At 36.8% G+C, this 27,202-nt stretch overlaps 1 pseudogene; it reads right to left on the bottom strand.

Annotated features, from left to right (window-relative positions):
• Positions 1-210: 210 nt before the first annotated feature.
• LOC139362622 (cysteine-rich protein 2-binding protein pseudogene) lies at positions 211-27,202 on the bottom strand (annotated as a pseudogene).

Raw genomic sequence — 27,202 nt, forward strand, 5'->3', positions numbered from 1 at the left:
AGCTTAAGTTAAAACACATTGTAAAAATGGATACTTCTTTATAATATAGAGAAATTATATTTCATCTCTTTATATATTTTCTTATAAACAATGACTCACTACAGGGAAACAAATAATCTATTTAACAATATTCAATGTTATTTTTAAAAAGTGGCATTCTTCCATCCTAATTTAAAGTAATTTATATGCACAATGAATGAAAAGGATGACTTATTCTCCCTGTAAAAACTGAGCTGTGCCCCCGATCCCTCCAAAGTTCCGATGTTGAAGTTTACTTCCTAAAATGTGACTGTATTTAGAAATAGGATTTCTAAAGAGGTAATTCAGGTTAAATGAGGTTAAATAGGTTATAGGCCTTAATTTAATGTGACTGGTGCTCTTATAAGAGGAGGAAGAGCTGTCAGGTATGCTTGCACAGAGGAAAGGTCACATTGCTGTGAGGACAGCCAGATGGTCATCTGCAAGCTTTCCGAGGCCTCAAAAGAAATAAAACCTGCTGATACCTTGATTTTTTTACTTCTTTCAGAACTGTAATAATAATAATAATAATAATAATAATAATAATAATAATAGAAGTTTCTATTGTTCAAACCACCCAGTCTTTGGTATTCTTTTATGGAAGTTCTAGCGAAAAATGCCTTCCCTTTTATTTCTTCAACGAAATTTGATGATACTCATTCTCCTTAAAAGATAAGAGTGAGAGGGCCGGGCGCGGTGGCTCATGCCTGTAATCCCAGCTCTTTGGGAGGTCGAGGCGGGCGGATTGCGAGGTCAGGAGATTGAGACCATCCTGGCTAACACGGTGAAACACCGTCTGTACTGAAAATACAAAACAATTTAGCCGGGTGTGGTGGCGGGCGCCTGTAGTCCCAGCTACTCGGGAGGCTGAGGCAGGAGAATGGCGTGAACCTGGGAGGTGGAGCTTGCAGTGAGCGGAGATTGCGCCACTGCACTCCAGCCTGGGCAACTGAGCCAGACTCTGTCTCAAAAAAAAAAAAAGATATAAAAAAAAATGGTAAGAAGGAGAGCGAGAAAAGAAGAGAGGAGAGGGGGGAAGAAAGAGAAGGAAAGAAAGAAGGAGGAGAAAGAAAAGGAGAAGGAGAAGGGAAGGAATAAAAAGAAAGAGGAAGTTAGAAGAAGAAAACATAATCAGATGATGCCTAGAAGAAATGTAGAGGATATGACATAACCTTTTTCTAAGGTCACACATGTGGGCAAAAGAGAGGGAAAATTTGAGCCCAAGTCTGTCAGAGATCATAGCTCATACTTTTAAACTGTATATACTATATTTGATGGAGTCAAAGCCCTCAGAAAAGTGAAATTGTGGTTTTCATGTTTTCCAGCTCAAGCTGGTCTTTTCAAATCTGTAATAATCAGAAGAGTTCAACTCAGTAAATGTTTCCTCAGGGTCTGACTGCGAATGCGAAAGACACTTTTGCTCAAAGTGGAATCTAGTAGTAGTAGAACTAAAGACAACTGCAGTAATACAAGAATGATGAAGGCAGAGAGGAAAGAATGACCCAAATTCTGTTGGTGGTGATTGTGGTGGTGTTGGTGAAGACATGAGAATGATTCACCATTTTCGTTTTGCTCTTAAATATTTTTATGTTTTATTATATTTTTAAAAAACCATTAGCCTCTATGTCCCCTATCCTTGATATCATATTTATGTGCAGAAACAATACTGATTAATTCAGAATTAAAATTGCTTTAGAGACCTTACATTTCAGCTGTGCGTTAATATCATTATTGTTTTCACTGGTTGCTTTGTTGAATCACTTTATTCCTAGATATGTTAGGCCTTCTCTGAACTTATTCAGTAACTTGGGTACCTTTTTTTTAGAAATGATGTTAATGCTGATATTAAAAATTACATCTTTTTTTTTTTTTTGTCTACAGATATAATCAACTTTTAGCAAATTCAAAAAACCTCATGGGATTCTCCACTGCTTTCTAGTTAGTAGACTCTTCTTCTTCCTTTTATCAGCAGGGTATCCAACACCATGGCCTATCCATTTCTTCTTAATGGCTTCTAATCTGACTTATTCCCCCATAGCTGTCCTGTACCAGCCCTATCAGAGATTACCAGTGACTCCCAGCTACCCATGACACCACCTTTTCTCATTCTCCTCTTCTTTGATGGGTCTTTGCTCATCACAAGACGTGCCTTTCTCCTGCATTCCATGACACTACACTTTCTTGGTTCCCCTCACTGTTCTCTGAAAGGCTCTTAGACTATCATGAACTCCTTATGTGTTGGCTTCTTATTGATAAGTCCTTTTCAAGTCTTTTTCCTTAAGGCTTTCAGTCATGCCCATGAGTTGGACTCTCGGCTCTGTAAGGTTATTTTCCAATGTTTATCTCTGTCATCTATTCTAAATTAAAAATCTCTCTCTCAAATGTTACACTTTTATTTCTTAATTTCTCCCTTACTTCCTTGATATCACATCAGTATCTAAAACCTAACATGCCTCAAATACTCCTTTGAGGTCATCCTATTTTCACGTAAAAAAACTGCCATTTTCCCAGTTTGAACCTGTTGACATTGCTTTGAATCTTCAAAGTACCTATTTCTACCTGTAGACTTCACTTTATGAGGTTTCTCACATTTATCAGTTAGGAAATTAGACTTTGACCAGAAGTCTAGGGTTTGAATCCCGGCTCCTACAATGAAATTCTGTGGTCTTAGTTATCACTTTCTCTTTCTAAGGTTATATTTTCTCTTTTGTAAGTGGAACATAATAGCATCTACACATAGGGTTGTTGTGATGACTAAATGCATTGACATATGTAAAGTATTTAAAATAGTGTCTATTATACTAATCACCATGTATATTAGTTTATACATCATCATCATCTATAATCTTTTCATTTCCATGGGAAATCAGTTTATCATTATTTGACCTTTGATAGATCTTTTCTAACAGGTTTCTCTCATTCTCGATCTCTTCCTATGCTACTTAATTCTACAACACATTTCAAAATTAACATTCAGGAAACAGAATCTGAATAATTACAGCCCCTACTGGCAAATATTCAGTCATTCAACTATTAATCATTTGTGTGGCATCACAAAAATCACTAAATTTCTCTTGTTTTAGTTTTCAAAGCTCTACCATGAGAAGTAGGACTGAACGCTCCTAGCAAAAAGATTAGTTCTGTACTTTTGATTCCTCATTGCCTATATAGTGTGTACATATCCCTAAGCATGACACTCAAAGATCTTCCTGCTTTGCTTACAAACTGCATTCCCAGCATTATTTTCCCCTCCTCCTCCTTCTTCTTCCACTTTCTGTCCTCCTCCCCCTCCTCCTTGTTCTTCTTTTTCTCCTTCTCCTTCTCCCTCCTCCCTCTTTCCTCCTCCCCCTTCTCCTCCTCTTCTTCCTCATCCTTCTCCTCCTTATTCTCCTTCCTCCTCACCATCTGACCATCTGGAACGAAATACAGTATTTGGTATTTTCTGAAAATATCTGGTGCTGTCTCACCTCCATAGCTCCATGAATATAATTATGACATTCTCTCTGGCTGGAATTTCCTTCTTCTTTATTTACTAAACAAAAGTCTGTCATTTCTCTATACTCAGTTCAATGCCAATGCTTTCATAAATCTACCCCACAAATAAATCTCCCCCAAAATACATTTACTTTCTCCTCTGTAATCCATAACGAATAATGTGTATTACATAATTTTTTATCTGTTTCTCCTCCCTTAAATGTAATTTCCTTGTGATTAGGGACCCAAATTTTTATTCATTACTACATTCTCTGCTCCCAAACCCAGCATATGTGCTCTGCTTTGTGCATAGTCCCTGCTCCATTGATATTTATCAAATGAATATATAAGGAATCTGGTGTCTATAGGCTCAGCAGATACTTATTAAAAAATGATCCTAAAATGTAATAGGAACCTTCACTGTAAGGTAGCCATGGAAAGCTCCAAGTTTTTGTATAATCCCATTGCGGGTCCTAGCCCAGAGAGACTCTTTTTATAAGGGCAGTAATTTGTGAGCCTACTTTGATTCAGCTGTATCAGAGGACTCCATGTTCTCCTGCACTCAACTGTTGGGCTAGAGTCTTTTCTTTTCACTTAGGAGAACAAATGTTTTCTCAAATAACACACATGGGAAAGGATTAAAATGTGAGCTCCTTATTCACTTTGGTATTTCTAGAGCCTAGCGAATGGTGGGTTCTCAATATGGGTTTGGGGAAGGAGTTATGACAGCATGTATATTTGGGTGAGGCTCCAGAAAGGCTCATCTGAAACTTGCATCTTATGGCTGAACTCACCTATGCTGAGGAATGGCACCTGGAGGCAGGACAACCAGGGTCAGTCAGAAGACAAACTACATAATCTTTCCAAGTAAATAATACCAAGCTGAGTAAACTCTTTTTTGATTATTTAGAGGTTTCTTAAAATATAGAAATAAAAGTGTTAGGATTTTTTTTTTCTGATCATTTGATTTCCAAGGATTTTTAAAGATAACATGGTGAAACCTCGTCTATACTAAAAAATACAAAAATTAGCTGGGTATGGTGGCACTTACCTGTAGTCCCAGCTACTCAGGATGCTGAGGCAGGAGAATCGCTTGAACCTGGGAGGCGGAGGTTGCAGTGAGCCAAGATCACACCACTGCACTCCAGACTGGCGACAGAGCGATACTCAGTCTCAAAAAAAAACAAAAACAAAAACAAAAAAAAAAAAGAAAAAGAAAAAGAAAAAAAAGATATTGGGGTTAAAATAGTGCCGTCCTTTGATTTAACCTCTTTGCATTATTTAGAGGATGCTGGTGTTCTTTGTAATCTAATGCCATCTGTCCGGTGAAAGTTAATCGCTCTTCCCTATTCTAAAGCAAAATCTACATACACAGAGACAGGGCCACTGTATTATCTAGGATTAAAATTCCATATCTTAGTACAAATTCTTTGATTTACTGACCACATAGTACTAGTTCACAGGGTAACTTCCAATTCTCTATTTGGTGGAGAAAGAACCATAGTAAAAATGACTGAAATAATTTGGCCAGGCTTGTACAGCAAACTAAGAACAAAGGCAGGAATCAATGCTCAACAATGATGCAGCTTCTACAGATTTATATTTCCTCTGCCACCCTTGAACATCTCTTTAGGCAGTAACTGTACCCCTGCTATTGTAATTGACAAAAATAAAATAATGCTAAAGTATTGGCATTTGAGGTTATTATCTCAGTCACGTTCAAAATTCTACTGTTTTAGTCTCATATTGTGTTGGATTACTACATTTAAATTTTTATAAAATAATGAAACAACCCTTCTGTCAGGTTTAGTTACTATATGCATTTAGAGACATGGGCTTCCTAATTAAATTTAAGAAATAAAATTGGCATATAAGCATGAGCTGTCCTCAAAGCCAAAAGTATTAACATGAGCGGAAGTTCAAAGTTCAGCTGGCTTCTGAAGTTCTTTGGTTTAATTCATTATGTAAGCAATGCTTCTCACTACTTTGCATGTGTTATTTTGAGTTATACAACTGGGAGAAATAAATGCTCACTAAAAACATTTTTTTTTCTGAAATACTTCAATGCTATTCTTCCTAAAATAAAGAACCTTTCTACCAAACATCTCTCAGACCTATAAATATACATGATTATGAAGGTTTATTAAATGTGTCTTTACATGTAACTTCTTTAAAGAAATAGATATTTAGATACTCTAGGTAGCATTAGAAATAGTATTTAGATACTCTATATAGTTGATCATAGAAAGTGCTTTGGCTATGTCCATACTTTATAACAAAAGCTGTGCTTCAAGCTAGAGCTTCAAGAGTTTTAGGCTACAACCCTAATCTTTTAGTAAGTGCCTTGAGACCTGGAATTGTTCCAAAGAATCTGGTTTACATTTTTGCATCTGCACAGAAAAGCCACATGCACAAAACTAATTTGTCAGTTTAATAGACAGACCGACAATACTATCTTAAAGATTGCCCTGTAAACAGCTCCAAATCAGTAAATTTGTGAGTGAGTTCAGCAGATAAACATACCTATTATTAGAAATATACAAAAGAACCATGGTAAAGTCCAGATGGCAGCACCCATAAATCTTACAATGTCATCAAAGCCATGTTACTCAAATAAAATGAATGGGTGTTTACTCCAATTAGCCTAACATCCATTCAGTGTATCAATGCTGCTGCTGAAAGGGTGTAGAGAATGCTAAGTATTAAGTAATCTGGATAACTGGTAAGTTTGTCTGATCAAGCCTCATTATATTCCATAGCCTCTTATTTCCTCCATTAAATGTTTCCTTGTTTTAACACTTTTGTCCAGTCACCTCATAACAATGTAATTTTTAATTTTTTCATGGTTACATTGTCATTCTCATTACTTTAGTTAAATGGTTTCCTCCCTCATTTCCCATGTATCTGGCTTTCTATTTCCTTCCCATATATAAAAAATACCACTGAAAGATTACTTCCTCCAGGACACCAACCCCCAAGTCACCTTGCAAACTCAGAGCTCAAATAGCATGAAATTCTCCAAGAGATTTCAGCTGTGTGGGATCTTTTCAGAGGTGAATTCATTTACCAACTATGCATTGAACATATAAAATATGTTGCAGCTATGCTCATTTCTATGGGGAAAATAAATATTCAAAGATCTCTACTTTTTAAACTTTGCCATAATGAGTTGTGATAAATATCAGAAAAGAAGGTAAGAAATGTGTATACAGCTAAGAGAATAAAAAGGGGGAATATTAATGTGATATTTTCATTAAGAGCTTACTCTCAAAGGCCTAAATATGGCTTACAAGAACTAGAATTATCAGGAGTAGACCTAAAATAAACTCCTCTTCCATTAAGTACTGAATTTAGTGTTCACAAAGGAATAAGAGATTTAAAAAATTTATTGTGTATCTCAGAATTTATAATGAACTTCACTCACACCAACAATTTAATAAAATGGTTACATTGGTTTCATTAATTGAAGGAATTAATGAAAACAACAAAACCAGATAAAGAAATATTGTGACTAGAAAGATGGGATTAACATCACTTTTCTTTAAAATGCTTTCAAAGATGTAAATGCTCACCTAAGTCACAAGATAGTTGTTTCCGGCCTCTAACATTAAAAAGAAATTTAAACAATTGGAAGATGAAACTGGATATTAGTAAATTAAACAAAACCGAGCACTCTGTTTGGAAAAGGGCAATTGAGGTGCAGTGGGCTTTAAGTACATTCCACACATTTTTATGTGTTTTTATTTCATCTACCTTACTTCAACAAATTTGATAAGGATAAGAAATATAAAATAATAACATTTTATTCTCTTCCCTAAACTCAGGAGCATTAAAAACTTTCCAACAGAAAGGTTTGCATACTCATTAGTGTGCTAATTACATTATTAGGGGTTATACTACATTATGGTCTATGGCTTCATTGCATGTTCAGTAATTTTGTTGACAAGCGTATTAAAGTTAAAAGGAGCCAGAGACTTTCCTCAGAGTTGTTAAGTGTTTCAAAAAGATAATGTACTATCTTTACTTAATTTTCATACTTGTCCAATTTATCCGTAGAAACATTAGAAGAGAAACCCAGCTAATCAGAACACCACCATCATTAACACCACACATCAGCTCTATCAGTAATAAAGGTAGCATTTGGATCTTTCGTCTATCTTATCATTTGTTTTGTTTCTCAATTGTTTCATAACTTAGGCATGGAAAAGACTTTTCCCCCTTCTAATTCTTGACAGATAGGGTTGCTAAGAGGATTAATTAAAAAATGGGTATAGAAAGGTGGTAACATAGACTTTGGTGAGGTTTTTGAACAAGACTGTATCACACCGGAGAAACTTGCTTTTTGTTGTCTTTGAACCCTGGCTTTGCCAGTTTCTATTTAGATAACCGAAGCATTTTATCATGGCTCTAACATTTTTTTGTTAAAGCAATCACAGTGAGTCCATGTTTAACCCTAAAATAATAGCCACACATGATTCTTTCAGATAATAGTGGCTTGACCTTGCCCACATTTGCCTATTTTCAACTTGAAAATGGTAAGTACTTATGGTTCAACCTTTTAGCAGTGAGCACATATTGAGTACTTACTGCTGCCATATTCTTCACTAGGCATGTTACTTGCATCCGTTATCTTTTTTGTGACATCCTTTTAAGGTGAGAACTATTACTATTCTCCATTTCATAGATCAGAAAACTGAGGCACAGAGAGGGTAAGCAACTTGTCCAGTGTTCATTTCATAGGGATTACACGAGAAGGGCATGAAATCTATCTTTATTGTGTTCATGAAAAAATAAGAACACTTAACGACTGGATAGACTGTTTATACGATTTTAGAAAAGTCAGCCTTGTTTTTGTATTCTAACAATTGGTAGAGGAGGAAAACATAATATTCACCTTTCCAGGTTTTTAGCTTGAGCCCCTGTAACAAAAGATAGATTAACAAACTGAGGTTTATTAACATGTATACTTCATATGTACATGGAAAATGCCTCGGGAACGCACAATTCTCAAAAAGGTTGCTTAGAGCTCCAGCTTATATAGCATATTTAAAAATGAACAATAAACTTTTAGAGAAGTGACAAGACAAAAAACAGCAACCTTGAGTCTCTAGGCATGACAACTTGTGGGATGGCAACATGGGGAAACTAATGGTATATAAAAGCTAGTTAATAAATCTTGTTATGTAGAGTCTTCTGAGGCTAATTAATAAAGCTTATTATGTAGAATCCTCTGCTGCCTTCTCCAGGCTGTTAAGGGTCTAAAGTTGTCTTTGGTGATCAAGCTGTCCTTTCTGGTAGAGAGAGTAAGAGTGATATCTTTGTAAATTTATGCCTTGCTTTTAGGCAAATAGGAGGAAGGGCAGAGAGATTTTCTCATATTTGCTTCTTCTCCATTGTCTTCAGCTCAAAATAATCCTGATGCCAATGGGGCATATTTTGTTGTGGCATATTCTACTATTCTTCATACCTGACAGTTGGACCTCACTACATCTCAGTTTTCTTCTTTATAGTGGTAATAATATTACTGCTTCATATGTGTTAGATTATTTTCCAACCTTGCTGCTTTCTATATTAGCACTGCTATCTACAGATAGGCCATATTTTCACACATCAGCTGTATCAGTAATAAAGGTAGTATTTGGATCTTTCATCTATCTTATCATTTGTTTTTTTCCTCAATTGTTTCATAACTTAGGCATGGAAGGGATTTTTCCCCCTTCAAATTCTTGACAGATAGGGTTGCTAAGAGGGTTAAATAAAAAATGGATATAGAAAGTTTATAACATAGACCTTGGTAAATATGAAGCACTTGTCATATTTACTGTTATTACTTCAATATAATCCCTCTAGCAAACTTACACTTTAAAATTCTTTTAAGCTTTTTAAATTGCAAATTGCTATTATAGTAAGTAAAAGTACTAAAACTGTATTTTTAAAATGCTACAATTCAGATCTTTTGCTTTTACTAGTGAAGTGATATTCATTATACTAAAATTGTGAGACTTAACCATACCATATTTCATGTATTCTAAAATGCCATTAATAGTAGCATACACATTTATTTTTATGCCATTAAGAAAAAATTCTTCTAATTAATTCCAAGATGCTATAGATTAAAGATGCATCACAATTTCAAAGGGGTTAAATATGTAAAAAATGTCTTAGAGCTGATGAAACATAGCAATAAAATTAATGAGTCTGATTTTTCCCCTTCATTGATAAGTTGGGATAGTTTGAGATTAAACCAGATAGGCAGCATGCAAGACCATCCATATTTTTTGAGCTGTATTAATGATTTCCAAGACACTCTTGGCAGTACAAATATGCTTCTGGTCCAAATGGGCCAAATCTGGGAAATTCGTATGGATCATTCATTCCACAAAAATGTTCCTTGGTCATGGACGTGAACTATGTCCAGAAAACTAAACCACTATGAAGTTGCTGAATTTCAATCCACATTCAAATTCTGATGTCTTTCTAAGGCACTAGCAAGTCAAAATGTTTTTGTTTTCAACATTTGAAGCATATACTCCTGGATGTGTATACACAGAACTGGCTGCAGAACATATAGTTTACAAAAGCTACTTCTTATTGCAAAGCCAAAAGATTAAAATAAACTCCGCAAAGCATCTTAATTATATCAGTATTTTTTTTTTTGATTGGGGTAGCACTTATAGGAATGAGAGATTTAAAGAAACCACAGTGAATATACACACTTTATGCAAAATATCACACAGGAATTAGTACTGTTTTAGTAATGTACTGTACTTCTCTGCTCTCAATTTTCAAAGCCATTAAATAGAAAGATTGAATATAAATTGCTCTAAGCAGAGTTATTTTTTTTCTTCAACTACTCCTTCTTTTTCTTTTAACAGTACTCTACTGCCACATGGACATGTTTATTCATGTGTCTCATTGATTCATGTGCTTAACATTCTTATTTATATCTGGTACACAGTTGATATTGTAAAATATGGGTTTGTGGAGTGAGACTCTTGATTTGAAATAGCTGGCCTATAAAACTAAGCTATTAGATTAACAAGTCAGTGCATTAAAGCAAGGAATCAACACAAGGTTGGTTTTCAGTCTGTTTATCACTTTCACACCAGAGGAGAGAAAAAAGTGACTTAACATTTGCATAGTTCTTTAGCCTGTCTGGAATGATTTGTACACTTTACTAACATTGGGCTGGCAACAGCTAGATCTTACAGTCTTGTGCCAGATCCTATGTCTTTTAAATATTTTGTGTGGTACTATCTGACGCGGCTTACCCAGAATGGCAGTAAACGAATATATGTTTGTGACAATCCACTAGCTTTAGTTTTCTAAAAATTTTTATCCATCAAGGTCAATGACCAAGTTACAAGACATTTTCTGCTTTTCTATGCAAATTTTATTCTCTATGTGGTTAGTTAAGGGTCCTGGGATTTTGAATGTTATAAGTGACACAATATGTCAGGCTATTTATGACATTACAATATGAAGGAACCATTTACAAAGAGTGTGACAGATTTTAAAATGATATCTTTTTGTGTAAACTTTTACATTTTGGGTTAAAAAAATGTTACTGTGTGTCGTGAGTGCTAACATGGAGAGTGTAGACTTGGTCAATATTATCCCATCTCTTGAGCAGAAGCATGAATTAAGCACAGATTTGGAACTTAACTCATTTTGTTAATTATTTTAATCTTTCAGAAATCCTAATTCATAGTGAATCTTGCTCATTGGTAGAGTGGGAACAATAATATTGGTTTCTGTTTTGTTTTGTTTTTATTTTTGTTTACCTCCTCAGTTTTTTCCTCCTGTATGATTATATTCCATTTGAAATGGGTCAAGATGTGAATTATAAATGGGAATGGTAGGCTTAAAACCCAGGCACTCATGGGTCCTGTTTGTGAGAGACAGGATTTGTCTATAGGATACTACTATTTCTAAAGCATATTTCTTACCTACTCTGTTTGTGCTAAGGATTGCAGAGAGAGTATTTAGGGGGTATTAAAGTGGATAGTAACCTCACTAGGCGCCTGCTAAAGATCGGGCTACACCAGGGTTCATCCACTAACTCCTCCCGATTCAGAAATCTTAGTTTTCCATTTCTTACTCATTTCTTAGTTATGCACAACTGGCAGGCACAAAGCTGGTGCTAAGACAGGGCTTCCCGAGTTTGCTGCTAATTTATTTCTTTGACTAAACACTTTACTTTAGCATGGAAGGAAAACTGATTTGAAACAAATGTATTCATGTTATTGCTTTGTTAGAAAAAATTAGTATCTGGTCCTAAATGCATAGATTCTTTGCAAATATTCTCCTCTTCCCCAGAAAAAAAATCTCAAACATACAAAGTAATTAAGTAATAAACAGGCTCAATTTAAATTCAAAGAAATGGTTATTTGGAGTAATTATAAAATACTCTCAACTATGTTGTAAGGAGTTCAGCATACTTGAATTACTTCATGTACTTCTGAAAGATAGGACCCATTAGAAACATGTGCATTGCTCCCCAGATGGATCACTGTAGAATGCATAAACAAAAGATTATCTGCTTTGAAGTTATTCAAATGTGGATTTGAATCCTAGGTCTGGCACTTGCTGTGTGAACTTGGGCAAATTGCTTTCTCTCTCTGAGTTTCAGTTTCCTTTTTTATAAAACAGACATCATTATATCACCTTGGAGAGCTATTGTGAGGGGAAAAAAGTAATATTACATTAATACAGTAGTTTCTGGAACATAATAGGTATAATGTTAATTCTCTTCTACCTGGATGCCCTCAGGAGGTATTCTAGATCCTGAGAATTTCCTTGCTGAGGATGTGTTTACACAAGGCCCATATTTCTTAGCTATATTATATTTTGGAGTCTAAAACGTTCCCCCCATTGTCTGTATACCTTTCTACTTTCATTCTGCTCTCTTTTTTGGTCAGTCCTATTGAGTTACATGGCCTTGATGATGACATCCACAGAAGACCCTTGTTTGTCTGTCTTTAGCCCTCATCTTTCTCTAGAGCTCTAGGCTCCTGTTTGTATTACCTGTGGATATCTCACTTTGATATCCTATCAACATATCTGAATAGGGGCCCCAAGCTGAACTAAAAACTTTTCCTTCCAAACCTGCACCACTTTCTTCATGGCTTTTGTTTCAGTTTAACTGACTATCCCAGAAAGCTTGGAGTTATATTTGATTCTTATCACTACCCCTATCCTTGATAGTCTGTCAGCCACCAAGTTCCATGGAACCTGCCACCAGAAATCTCTCACTTTCATCCCTTCCTCAACTTCCTCTGCCCTTAACAGGGTGCAGATCTAGTTACCCGCCTCTGTAATTATGGAGGTGGCCTTTCACTTATTCACCTGACCTTCATCCATCTCTTCCCTTTTCAATCCATTCTTCACTCAGCTATGATAGTTATCATGGTCTCAAGACTGTCGTTTCACTTGTCAGAAACTTCAATAACTGACTATCACTTTCAGACCAAACTCTAAAACAGTATTGTGATGTTAATATTTATGTCCTGATTTTGCTCAGACCTACTTTTTAATTTTAAATAAAATTTCTTTAATTAAATGTTTTCATTTAATTTCAAAAGTTTTCAAACATAGAGATAAGTATAAAGATTATATAACAGAAAACCAATATACTGGCTAACTAGAATTATAATTTGTTGATATTTTCCATATTTGCCTCATATTTTTGTTATATTTACACATGTTTAAATAAAACCAAAGTCCTGCCTCCTCATCCCCTTCCCCTCCATCCCTGGTATCTACCAACCTTATTTTCCCCTTCCTTTGCCATATCCTATGCTCTTGGTGTAGTGAGGTGAAAGAGAGGTGATATTTAAGGCGAGAAGATCTCCTAGAGATGGTTTTCTAAGGACGTGATCTGAGCACACATGACCTCTCAACACAAAACCTCCATGTTATTTATCATTTTATTCTTTAGAAGACGGAATCACTGTCTTGTGAGGAGTAGGCAATATAACGAAGTGATTTCTAATCATGGCCATGACACTTAAACAAGCAAGGCACTTAACCTCTATAAATTTAGTTTTCTTATTTGTAGAGTGGGCATCTCAGTACCTACCTCAAGAATTGTGATGATGCCTTGAGATAATGTAGTTGAAGTGTCTGGATCATAGTCTGCCATCTTGTAGGCGCTCGATAAATTGTACCTGTTAATGCTATTAACACATCAGTTGAGGAACTGGAATGGATCACAATAGACCAGATGATACAGCGTTGTTCTCTTCTTGCAGGAGCACTGCATTATGAATGTGTGAGTGCCATCAATGTGGCCCTGAGATTTTTAGGGGAGTGTTACGAAATCCAGAATGTTTGGATTTGGTTTGATCTTACAGCGTGACAAATTCTAAGTCTACCCATAAGCCTGCTCCCCTCCATCCGCCTCTATGTCATCACAGAGGCTAAAGTGCATTACTCTGTGCGAAAGTGTCCAGTGGTCATTGCCTACAGGGAACTACAATGTAGCTGCTTCAGTAAAGGCATTGCTACCTGCTACAAACCAATCTCATATCCTCCATTTTATTTAGTTTAATTTTTGTACTTGGGCTAGGAAATAGTTAAGTGGATTTCTCACATATAACTTTGACTTGAATTATTTTGAAGTGACTTCCTGAAATAAGACATCAATGTTACATCTACCACAGAGGAATAAAGAAACCATACATATATGAATGATTATAATCCTCGCCCAGGGCAGGAGTTTCCCAGCACGCCAGAAGAGGCCATAAATCCATGTGATATCCCTGACTACTGCATTTTACATCTAGAACTCAGAGTAACTGAAAGGTATGTAAAATTGAGAGCAGGCAGAAAGTAGGTTGACTATACATCTGGGAAAGTTCTTATGCATTGCTTATTCCAGGCTGTTCGTCTTGTGCTCATGAAGTCTGGCACTGTAACACTTGTGGTTGATGACAGGAGTTGAATAACTTGTGCTCAGCTGAAACATTTATCCTCTTAAGAAACCTCTCTTCTTTTAACTATTGGTTAAAGCCCTTCATAGATGACATAATACCTTATTAGTATGGGAATTAGAAACAATCCTTTTCTTGTTCTGATATTGAAAGTAACTCATATGAAGGATGATAGAACTTTCAGTGATATATATATTTTATATATATATATATATATAAAATACATGAAACCCTAACTATTAACATTTAAAAGATAGACGGATATAAATATTTCTCATGATTTAGGAAATTTTGAAGAATGTATTGATGAGGCCAGCTCCCAGATAGCATTATACTAACTCTGAGAAGTCAGATGGCAGATAACTTGGGAAAGGATAGAAATCTCATCTGGATTTTTCACATTTGCTTACAATTCACAATAATTTGGGTTGAGAAGATGTATTTTCATCATGCAAATATGTTAATGAATAAACAAATTCAATTTTTGTTGAATAGCTCTCACTAAGGATCTATGCCCATAAAAATTTGGATTGAAACATAAGGGCTGAATTAACCACTGCTTGTTCTGAAATTAGTAAAAGTGGTTGAGTAGAGCGCAAACTGAATCAGGAACTAGTTAAAGACTTCAAACTGGAAATAATAAATCAGTTAATAAAATTATAATTTATTTGATTGATTCTTTTGGTATCGACTTCTCTAGCTCTAACTAACATAGTTTTATTAATATTTTATTGTTTTTAAAAACTTCAGGCATTATCTATTGACTTTCAAATAAAGACTTAGCTATATTTTACCAAATCCTCCTCTCCTGACTACTGGGAAACACAATTTCCATAGCTCCAGTTTCCCAAATACATTTCTATTGTCATTTTGACTATATTAATATTCATATTAACTTTCTTAAGTAATGCAAATTATTTATAATGGAGCCATGTAGCAAATGATAATTATTCTTTCTTGCTTGCTCAATTGGAGTTAATAATTATATTGTTTCTGTTTAGTTTTAAAATATACGTATCATTAATACAACCTCGCTTATTCTGATATTAGTGACTGTGCTGTATCCTTTATTTTTGAAAAATATATTTATCAGTAATTTTATCTCTCATTCTCTGTTAGATTTCTAAATCTCTTTTCAAGATGATATATATTCCCTTCAAGCATTTTACCAACATCATCTGCTGAAGAAATCTTTATCAAAGCCTTCTGACTTGCTTCTGCCTAGATTGGCTACCCCTCTGTAAGAGGGCACAGTTGAAGTTTAGAGATCTATCAGGCCTGAAAATGACATTAGTTTACCCTCATATTTGATTAATAATTTGGCTGGATATAGAATTCTAGGCTGGACAACACTTTCTTTCATGCTGTTAAAAGCCTTGGTCTTTTATATATAAGTATCCAGAGTTGTTGAGAAGTCTTATGACATGTAATTTTTGAGAGTTTTTAAGCACCTTTTCCTCCTTCTACAAGCTTGTACTATTTTACCTTTGTTCCTAGTGTTATAAATATGCTTTGGTCTTTTTTTGATCCATTTTTTCTGCTATAATATTTTAAATGGACAAGTCTACATATTTTTGTTTGCAGAACACTTATTTTTCATAGCATTTTGTTATTGTTCATGGATGCAAGATCTTTTCTTACCCATCTAAAGATACTACTGTTAGGTTTTTTGACATTTACATCCCTGCACAGTCTTTGTTATCTCCATGTTGCTTATTTCTACAGGTTGTTTTGATCCTTATTTTCCATATTAGAGAATTTCATCAATATCAGATAATGTGCTCTAATAGATGGGATTTGGTAATTGTGGAATTCCTTGTAGAGTGATTCTAGTTGTTATTTGCTTAAGAAATTCCTAACATCAGTGTCTTTGAGTCTTTTCTTTGGAGACTTTTGAATTCTCCAGGTATTATTTTAAACACATTTCTGAAGGATTCTTCCAAATCTCAGAAGTTAGTTCAGTGTAAATATTCAAGATATTAATCTTCCTTTAATTCCTGTGTTTACTATAAAGTGCTATAAACTTTTAAATGAGATAATATTACTGCTTCATATGTGTTAGATTATTTTCCAACCTTGCTGCTTTCTATATTAGCACTGCTATCTACAGATAGGCCATATTTTCACACATCAGCTGTATCAGTAATAAAGGTAGTATTTGGATCTTGGAGGGACAGTCAGTGGAGGACCCACATCGCCTCCTCTTGCCAGGGTTTGTTGTGTCACAGAGGCTAAAACAATCACATGCTTTCCTGTGGGAATTTGGACCTTGTCACAAGAACAGAAACATTTGGAATCAATTTATTGATAATGAAAAGACTGTCCTTTTGTTACTGGCTGTGGGAATTTGGACCTTGTCACAAGAACAGAAACATTTGGAATCAATTTATTGATAATGAAATGACTGTCCTTTTGTTACTGATTTTAACAGCCTCAGAATTGCCTGTTCCTGTCTTTCCAAAGACCTTAACTTCTCTTTTGGTGCTGTGAAATACTCAGTTTCCAAAGGATTAGCTTTTCATAAGTTAGTAAGGGTTGTTTTCTGTTGCTTTCAATTGAAGATTCTCAACTAATTCAGCATACCATCCCATTTAAAGTTTTCTAATATTCTGATACTGGTATTTATGGGGATAATAATGGTAGTAGGGCATTTAAATTGCTTATTCGATAAATACTGTTTTGAGGATTGTTTTCCTCTCAAAATCATCAAGGTAAAGTACTTTAGCAATTAACTCTAGATCAATAGTGGTTAAATTCTGCATTGAAACATAGTAATTATGAAAACTACCCAGGGTTTTAACTTTGGGGTGTGGAAATACTTTTGAATTTAAATGGCTTCTCAACAATTTACATTGTTCCTCAGTCTCTTCGTACATTGTCCTTGAAGAATAAGATTAAAACTAGAGGGAATGTTTTCCATTCCCTGAAAATGAAAATTGATGGTAGAAAAGGGAAGGACATTCATGGTAGCCTACACAGCACAATACAAATAATAGTTAATTAATGTTTTTGAAAATACTTTTTATTGCTCAAGAAAAATATTCACTTATTTATATATTATTTGTCATAATAAGGGGGAGAAAAACCATCTCAAATTTCTTTTTTTCTTTTTTACTTTCTTTTTTTTAAAAATTTATTTATTATTATTATACTTTAAGTTGTAGGGTACATGTGCATAACGTGCAGGTTTGTTACATATGTATACTTGTGCCATGTTGCTGTGCTGCACCCATCAACTCGTCATTTACATCAGGTATAACTCCCAATGCAATCCCTCCCCCCTCCCCCCTCCCCATGATAGGCCCCGGTGTGTGATGTTCCCCTTCCTGAGTCCGAGTGATCTCATTGTTCAGTTCCCACCTATGAGTGAGAACATGCGGTGTTTGGTTTTCTGTTCTTGTGATAGTTTGCTAAGAATGATGGATTCCAGCTGCATCCAAGTCCCTACAAAGGACACAAACTCATCCTTTTTTATGGCTGCATAGTATTCCATGGTGTATATGTGCCACATTTTCTTAATCCAATCTGTCACTGATGGACATTTGGGTTGATTCCAAGTCTTTGCTATTGTGAATAGTGCCGCAATAAACATACGTGTGCATGTGTCTTTATAGCAGCATAATTTATAATCCTTTGGGTATATCCCCAGTAATGGGATGGCTGGGTCATATGGTACATCTAGTTCTAGATCCTTGAGGAATCGCCATACTGTTTTCCATAATGGTTGAACTAGTTTACAATCCCACCAACGGTGTAAAAGTGTTCCTATTTCTCCACATCCTCTCCAGCACCTGTTGTTTCCTGACTTTTTAATGATTGCCATTCTAACTGGTGTGAGATGGTATCTCATTGTGGTTTTGATTTGCATTTCTCTGATGGCCAGTGATGATGAGCATTTTTTCATGTGTCTGTTGGCTGTATGAATGTCTTCTTTTGAGAAATGTCTGTTCATATCCTTTGCCCACTTTTTGATGGGGTTGTTTGTTTTTTTCTTGTAAATTTGTTTGAGTTCTTTGTAGGTTCTGGATATTAGCCCTTTGTCAGATGAGTAGATTGCAAAAATTTTCTCCCATTCTGTAGGTTGCCTGTTCACTCTGATGGTAGTGTCTTTTGCTGTGCAGAAGCTCTTTAGTTTAATGAGATCCCATTTGTCAATTTTGGCTTTTGCTGCCGTTGCTTTTGGTGTTTTAGACATGAAGTCTTTGCCCATGCCTATGTCCTGAATGGTACTACCTAGGTTTTCCTCTAGGATTTTTATGGTATTAGGTCTAACATTTAAGTCTCTAATCCATCTTGAATTAATTTTCGTATAAGGAGTAAGGAAAGGATCCAGTTTCAGCTTTCTACTTATGGCTAGCCAATTTTCCCAGCACCATTTATTAAATAGGGAATCCTTTCCCCATTTCTTGTTTCTCTCAGGTTTGTCAAAGATCAAATGGCTGTAGATGTGTGGTATTATTTCTGAGGACTCTGTTCTGTTCCATTGGTCTATATCTCTGTTTTGGTACCAGTACCATGCTGTTTTGGTTACTGTAGCCTTGTAGTATAGTTTGAAGTCAGGTAGCGTGATGCCTCCAGCTTTGTTCTTTTGACTTAGGATTGTCTTGGAGATGCGGGCTCTTTTTTGGTTCCATATGAACTTTAAAGCAGTTTTTTCCAATTCTGTGAAGAAACTCATTGGTAGCTTGATGGGGATGGCATTGAATCTATAAATTACCTTGGGCAGTATGGCCATTTTCACGATATTGATTCTTCCTATCCATGAGCATGGTATGTTCTTCCATTTGTTTGTGTCCTCTTTTATTTCACTGAGCAGTGGTTTGTAGTTCTCCTTGAAGAGGTCCTGTACATCCCTTGTAAGTTGGATTCCTAGGTATTTTATTCTCTTTGAAGCAATTGTGAATGGAAGTTCCTTCATGATTTGGCTCTCTGTTTGTCTGTTACTGGTATATAAGAATGCTTGTGATTTTTGCACATTAATTTTGTATCCTGAGACTTTGCTGAAGTTGCTTATCAGCTTAAGGAGATTTTGCGCTGAGACAATGGGGTTTTCTAAATATACAATCATGTCATCTGCAAACAGGGACAGTTTGACTTCTTCTTTTCCTAACTGAATACCCTTGATTTCTTTCTCTTGCCTAATTGCCCTAGCCAGAACTTCCAACACTATGTTGAATAGGAGTGGTGAGAAAGGGCATCCCTGTCTTGTGCCAGTTTTCAAAGGGAATTTTTCCAGTTTTTGCCCATTCAGTATGATATTGGCTGTGGGTTTGTCATAAATAGCTCTTATTATTTTGAGGTACGTTCCATCAATACCGAATTTATTGAGCGTTTTTAGCATGAAGGGCTGTTGAATTTTGTCAAAAGCCTTTTCTGCATCTATTGAGATAATCATGTGGTTCTTGTCTTTGGTTCTGTTTATATGCTGAATTATGTTTATTGATTTGCGAATGTTGAACCAGCCTTGCATCCCAGGGATGAAGCCCACTTGATCATGGTGGATAAGCTTTTTGATGTGTTGCTGAATCCGGTTTGCCAGTATTTTATTGAGGATTTTTGCCTCGATGTTCATCAGGGATATTGGTCTAAAATTCTCTTTTTTTGTTGTGTCTCTGCCAGGCTTTGGTATCAGGATGATGTTGGCCTCATAAAATGAGTTAGGGAGGATTCCCTCTTTTTCTATTGATTGGAATAGTTTCAGAAGGAATGGTACCAACCCCTCCTTGTACCTCTGGTAGAATTCAGCTGTGAATCCATCTGGTCCTGGACTTTTTTTGGTTGGTAGGCTATTAATTGTTGCCTCAATTTCAGAGCCTGCTATTGGTCTATTCAGGGATTCAACTTCTTCCTGATTTAGTCTTGGAAGAGTGTAAGTGTCCAGGAAATTATCCATTTCTTCTAGATTTTCCAGTTTATTTGCGTAGAGGTGTTTATAGTATTCTCTGATGGTAGTTTGTATTTCTGTGGGGTCGGTGGTGATATCCCCTTTATCATTTTTAATTGCGTCGATTTGATTCTTCTCTCTTTTCTTCTTTATTAGCCTGGCTAGTGGTCTGTCAATTTTGTTGATCTTTTCAAAAAACCAACTCCTGGATTCATTGATTTTTTGGAGGGTTTTTTGTGTCTCTATCTCCTTCAGTTCTGCTCTGATCTTAGTTATTTCTAGCCTTCTGCTAGCTTTCGAATGTGTTTGCTCTTGCTTCTCTAGTTCTTTTAATTGCGATGTTAGAGTGTCAATTTTAGATCTTTCCTGCTTTCTCTTGTGGGCATTTAGTGCTATAAATTTCCCTCTACACACTGCTTTAAATGTGTCCCAGAGATTCTGGTATGTTGTATCTTTGTTCTCATTGGTTTCAAAGAACATCTTTATTTCTGCCTTCATTTCGTTATGTACCCAGTAGTCATTCAGGAGCAGGTTGTTCAGTTTCCATGTAGTTGAGTGGTTTTGATTGAGTTTCATAGTCCTGAGTTCTAGTTTGATTGCACTGTGGTCTGAGAGACAGTTTGTTATAATTTCTGTTCTTGTACATTTGCTGAGGAGTGCTTTACTTCCAATTACGTGGTCAATTTTGGAGTAAGTACGATGTGGTGCTGAGAAGAATGTATATTCTGTTGATTTGGGGTGGAGAGTTCTATAGATGTCTATTAGGTCTGCTTGCTGCAGAGATGAGTTCAATTCCTGGATATCCTTGTTAACTTTCTGTCTCGTTGATCTGTCTAATGTTGACAGTGGAGTGTTGAAGTCTCCCACTATTATTGTATGGGAGTCTAAGTCTCTTTGTAAGTCTCTAAGGATTTGCTTTATGAATCTGAGTGCTCCTGTATTGGGTGCATATATATTTAGGATAGTTAGTTCTTCCTGTTGAATTGATCCCTTTACCATTATGTAATGGCCTTCTTTGTCTCTTTTGATCTTTGATGGTTTAAAGTCTGTTTTATCAGAGACTAGTATTGCAACCCCTGCTTTTTTTTGTTCTCCATTTGCTTGGTAGATCTTCCTCCATCCCTTTATTTTGAGCCTATGTATGTCTCTGCGTGTGAGATGGGTCTCCTGAATACAGCAGACTGATGGGTCTTGAATTTTTATCCAGTTTGCCAGTCTGTGTCTTTTAATTGGAGCATTTAGTCCATTTACATTTAAGGTTAAGATTGTTATGTGTGAACTTGATCCTGCCATTATGATATTAACTGGTTATTTTGCTCGTTAGTTGATGCAGTTTCTTCCTAGCCTCGATGGTCTTTACATGTTGGCATGTCTTTGCAATGGCTGGTACCGGTTGTTCCTTTCCATGTTTAGTGCTTCCTTCAGGGTCTCTTGTAAGGCAGGCCTGGTGGTGACAAAATCTCTAAGCATTTGCTTATCTGTAAAGGATTTTATTTCTACTTCACTTATGAAACTTAGTTTGGCTGGATATGAAATTCTGGGTTTAAAATTCTTTTCTTTAATAATGTTGAATATTGGCCCCCACTCTCTTCTGGCTTGGAGAGTTTCTGCTGAGAGATCTGCTGTTAGTCTGATGGGCTTCCCTTTGTGGGTAACCCGACCTTTCTCTCTGGCTGCCCTTAAGATTTTTTCCTTCATTTCAACTTTGGTGAATCAGGCAATTATGTGTCTTGGAGTTGCTCTTCTCGAGGAGTATCTTTGTGGCGTTCTCTGTATTTCCTGGATTTGAATGTTGGCCTGCCCTACTAGGTTGGGGAAGTTCTCCTGGATGATATCCTGAAGAGTGTTTTCCAACTTGGTTCCATTTTCCCCCTCACTTTCAGGCACCCCAATCAGACGTAAATTTGGTCTTTTTGCATAATCCCATACTTCTTGCAGGCTTTGTTCATTTCTTTTTCTTCTTTTCTCTTTTGGTTTCTCTTCTCGCTTCATTTCATTCATTTGATCCTCAATCGCTGATACTCTTTCTTCCAGTTGATCGAGTCGGTTACTAAAGCTTGTGCATTTGTCACGTATTTCTCGTGTCATGGTTTTCATCTCTTTCATTTCGTTTATGACCTTCTCTGCATTAATTACTCTAGCCATCAATTCTTCCACTTTTTTTTCAAGATTTTTAGTTTCTTTGCGCTGGGTACGTAATTCCTCCTTTAGCTCTGAGAAATTTGATGGACTGAAGCCTTCTTCTCTCATCTCGTCAAAGTCATTCTCCGTCCAGCTTTGATCCGTTGCTGGTGATGAGCTGCGCTCCTTTGCCGGGGGAGATGCGCTCTTATTTTTTGAATTTCCAGCTTTTCTGCCCTGCTTTTTCCCCATCTTTATGGTTTTATCTGCCTCTGGTCTTTGATGATGGTGATGTACTGATGGGGTTTTGTTGTAGGTGTCCTTCCTGTTTGATCGTTTTCCTTCTAACAGTCAGGACCCTCAGCTGTAGGTGCGTTGGAGATTGCTTGAGGTCCACTCCAGACCCTGTTTGCCTGGGTATCAGCAGCAGAGGCTGCAGAAGATAGAATATTTCTGAACAGCGAGTGTACCTGTCTGATTCTTGCTTTGGAAGCTTCCTCTCAGGGGTGTACTCCTCCCTGTGAGGTGTGGGGTGTCAGACTGCCCCTAGTGGGGGATGTCTCCCAGTTAGGCTACTCAGGGGTCAGGGACCCACTTGAGCAGGGAGTCTGTCCCTTCTCAGATCTCAACCTCCGTGTTGGGAGATCCACTGCTCTCTTCAAAGCTGTCAGACAGAGTCGTTTGCGTCTGCAGAGGTGTCTGCTGCATTTGTTTAGTTTACTGTGCCCTGTCCCCAGATGTGGAGTCTACAGAGACAGGCAGGTTTCCTTGAGCTGCTGTGAGCTCCACCCAGTTCGAGCTTCCCAGCAGCTTTGTTTACCTACTTAAGCCTCAGCAATGGCGGGCGCCCCTCCCCCAGCCTCGCTGCTGCCTTGCCGGTAGATCACAGACTGCTGCGCTAGCAATGAGGGAGGCTCCTTGGGTGTGGGACCCTCCCGGCCAGGTGTGGGATATGATCTCCTGGTGTGCCTGTTTGCTTAAAGCGCAGTATTGGGGTGGGAGTTACCTGATTTTCCAGGTGTTGTGTGTCTCAGTTCCCCTGGCTAGGAAAAGGGACTCCCTTCCCCCTTGTGCTTCCCAGGTGAGGCAATGCCTCGCCCTGCTTCAGCTCTCGCTGGTCAGGCTGCAGCAGCTGACCAGCACCGATCGTCCGGCACTCCCCAGTGAGATGAACCCAGTACCTCAGTTGAAAATGCAGAAATCACCGGTCTTTTGTGTCGCTCGCGCTGGGAGTTGGAGACTGGAGCTGTTCCTATTCGGCCATCTTGCTCCGCCCCATCTCAAATTTCAACAAGAAAAATGTAAACTTGAAGGTTATAGAAAAAAAACCCAAAACAGTCTATTTTAGTTCATAATACACATAGCATTGAGTTTAATAATTTTAAATATATAGCACATCTCTTGTTATTTTGGTAATACTTCTAAAATATATACAACTTTGACACAAATATATAAGATATCTAAGTACTGTAAAGTACCTGAAAATGGCTTAACTAGAAATCAAGTACTTTTCCAAATACTTCCTTTCCAAGTTCCAAGTTCATTTCCAAACATCTCATTTCTAAGTTCATTTCTTTTCTATGCCTGTAAAATTCATCATCCAAGACTGCAAGCCAGAATCACATCTGTCTTGCAGCCTTGGCTTATGAATTTTACAATGATAGAAGACATACTCCTGTCAAGAAAAAAATCTATATACAAACAAAGTCTATATATATTTTCTAAACAAGGAGATACTTTAAAAAATTTATTTCCATAGATTATTGGAGAATAAGTGGTGTTTGGTTACATGAGTCAATTCTTTAGAGGTGATTTGTGAGATTTTGGTGTACCATCACCTGAACAGTATACACTGCCCCCAGTTTGTGACCTTTTATTCCTCACCTTCTTCCTACCCTTTCCCTTTGAGCCCCCCAAGTCCATTGTTTCATTCTTGTGCCTTTGCATCCTCATAGCCTAGCTCCCACTTATGAGTGAGAACACACATTGTTTGGTTTTCCATTCCTGAGTTACTTCACTTACGATAATAAACTCCAGGCTCCTCCCGGTTGCTGAAGATGTCATTAATTCATTATGAAGAGATAATTTTAAGGGCTCAAGATAAGTAATAATGTACAAACAATTATAAAATTTTAGACATTTTGTTATGTAAAACTATAAATTATTTAGGTTTAAAAATAAATGTAAACATTTTCACTAAGGAAGACCAAAATGAGACAATATTTTAATGTAATTATATTGAAATTTATCATTTCTATTACTTCCATTTTATCTTGTATCTACTCTAAAATTATATATGTGTGTATGTCTAATCACCCAGCAGATTCTTCTTGCTTGCTGCACAGATAAAAAGCCAATTCTCTGAGACAATGGTATTGCAGTAGAGAAAGAGTTTATTAATTGCTGGGCCAGCCAAGCGGAAGGACTGGAGTTATTATTACTTAAATTAGTCTCCCCCAAAATTCAGAGGCTAGGATTTTTCAAGGATAATTTGGTGGGCACTAGGGAATGGGGAACACTGATTGATTGGGTTGAGGATGAAATTATAGGAGGTCAAAGCTACTTCTTGCACTGAGTCAGTTCCTAGGTGGGACCACATGATCAGTTGAGCCAGTTTGTTGGTATGAGTTACTTATCTGGATGGTTCCACCTCATCCATCAGAATGCAAAGTCTAAAAACCACCTTGAACGCCAATTGTAGATTTTACACTAATGTTATCTATAGAAAAAATTGGAAAGGGTATGAATCTTGTAACCTCTGGCTATATAACTCCTGATCATAATTCTAATCCTGTGGCTAATTTGTTAGTTTTACAAATGTGGTTTTGGTCACCAAGCAAAAAGAGGATAGTTTTGGGAAGGGGCTGTTATCACCTTTGCTTGAAGGTTAAACTATAAAATAAATTCTTCCTATAGTTACCTTGGCCTGCACCAAGGAATGAACAAGGGCAACTTGAAGGCTAGAAGCAAGATGGAGCCAGTTAGGTCACATTTTTTTCACTGTCATTGTTTTTCTCTGTCAGATTTTTCTCACTGCCATAATTTTTGTAAAGGCTGTTTCAATTATATGCATGTATATACATATGTATATGTATACAATTGTGTTCAATGTAAAATTTAAATACATACATTTTAAAGGTTTTTTTCCCCTTTAAAGTTGATGAAAAATGTCTTACACTTACAGTCAGAAAATCTGGTGATGAATCCTACTACCCTTCTAGTAACTGACTAATAAATGCCATATTGAAAATGTCCCTTAGTTTCCCTGAGATTCAGTTTTTTATCAATTAAATGTGTTATTGATTAAATTTTGCCTACCTGTATCAGTTAAATAGGGTAAGTGATACTGTACTAACAAATTACCTCCAAGTTTCAGTGGCTTTAAAAGAACATCCTCGCTCTCTTTTTTTTTTTTTTTTTTTTTTTTTTTTTTTTTTTTTTTTTTTTTTTTTTACTGCTCACCTAAGCAACGTGTCAATGTTGTAGACATACTCCATCCCTGGGTCTATGGCTCCATTGCCTTCCATCTCATCATCATCATGGAACAAAGCTTGTAGGGGCATTACATCTGGAATCAGATCTGCTTCTAAAAGAAAACCAGGCATTACCGAATGAGAGGCAGCTGTCTGGTGGGCGGGGGTGGCGGGGCGCAGAGAAATCCAGAGGAGAAGTAGATGGGCTTGTCAATGTGGTATGGTCAGAGGAGCTCAAAGATGAAAAGTCAATCTCTTCTTTCTTAAGAATCACATATGACTTGTGGCCTTGGCTTTGGATTTTACAGGGATAGAAGACATACTTCTGTCAAGAAAGTCAGCCACTTCTTTCTGGGCTCTTCTAATGTCTTTTGCTTCCTGAGCTCAAGACCTTTTCTCTTTTAATTCCATGGCAGATTCCACAGGATTCTAACTTGCCTGTTCTCTAAGTCCCTGAACAGTAATGATGGGATCTAAGGTTGGTTTTGAGGCTGCTTTTACTTCAGACTTGGGGCAGACAACTTTTTTCCTTAGGTTTCAATGTTGAGGGTTTGTTATGAACAAGCTTCCACCATCCTGGTTATCCAAATTCCTGAGCACCTGAACAGAAGTATATGGGACGTCTCACACTGAGGCAACCTGCTACTGTGCTCCACCAGTTTGAAGTCTTTTTATTTTTCCCTAGTAAAAAAGTCCGATGTTTCCCAATAAAAGTACAGATATCTTTGTTCTACCTGAAATAACCTTGATGTCCACATCCTTCCAGAGACAAATTGTACATTGCCAACATGATGACTTTGCTGCCATGTCAGCCTCAGCCTTTTATACTGTTCCTTGCCATCTGCTGAGCAATCAGAAAAAGTAAATCTAAAAAAATTTATCACCCTTAACATAACTGAACTGTCCCCTCAGCTGTCTTGTTTTTATCCATTTTTGGAACTTATCACAGAAGCAGGACAGCTGCTTCTCCATCCACAACACATCTTCTTCATCGCTGTTAGGGGATCCCTGCTCTAGTCATGACATAAATCTACTGATGTCTGATCCTCCAATTTGACAATCAGGGGAGTTTCTCTCTCCACTTCACTTTCATCCAGCCCTTCTGAGGTAGATGTTATTGTGGCCCCATCACTGTGTTGACTGATCGAACTACTCAGGTGGATATAACTATCTCTTCCTTCCTTCTCACATGTTTAGCAGCACTTTTCAGTCACAATCCTAAGCTCTGGACCGTGAACTTAACAGGACTTTTACCAGGATCACACAGACAGAAACTCGTCAGGAGACTGTACACCCAT

This window comes from Macaca nemestrina, chromosome 4, assembly GCF_043159975.1.
Source record: "Macaca nemestrina isolate mMacNem1 chromosome 4, mMacNem.hap1, whole genome shotgun sequence".
Classification (NCBI taxonomy): domain Eukaryota; kingdom Metazoa; phylum Chordata; class Mammalia; order Primates; family Cercopithecidae; genus Macaca; species Macaca nemestrina.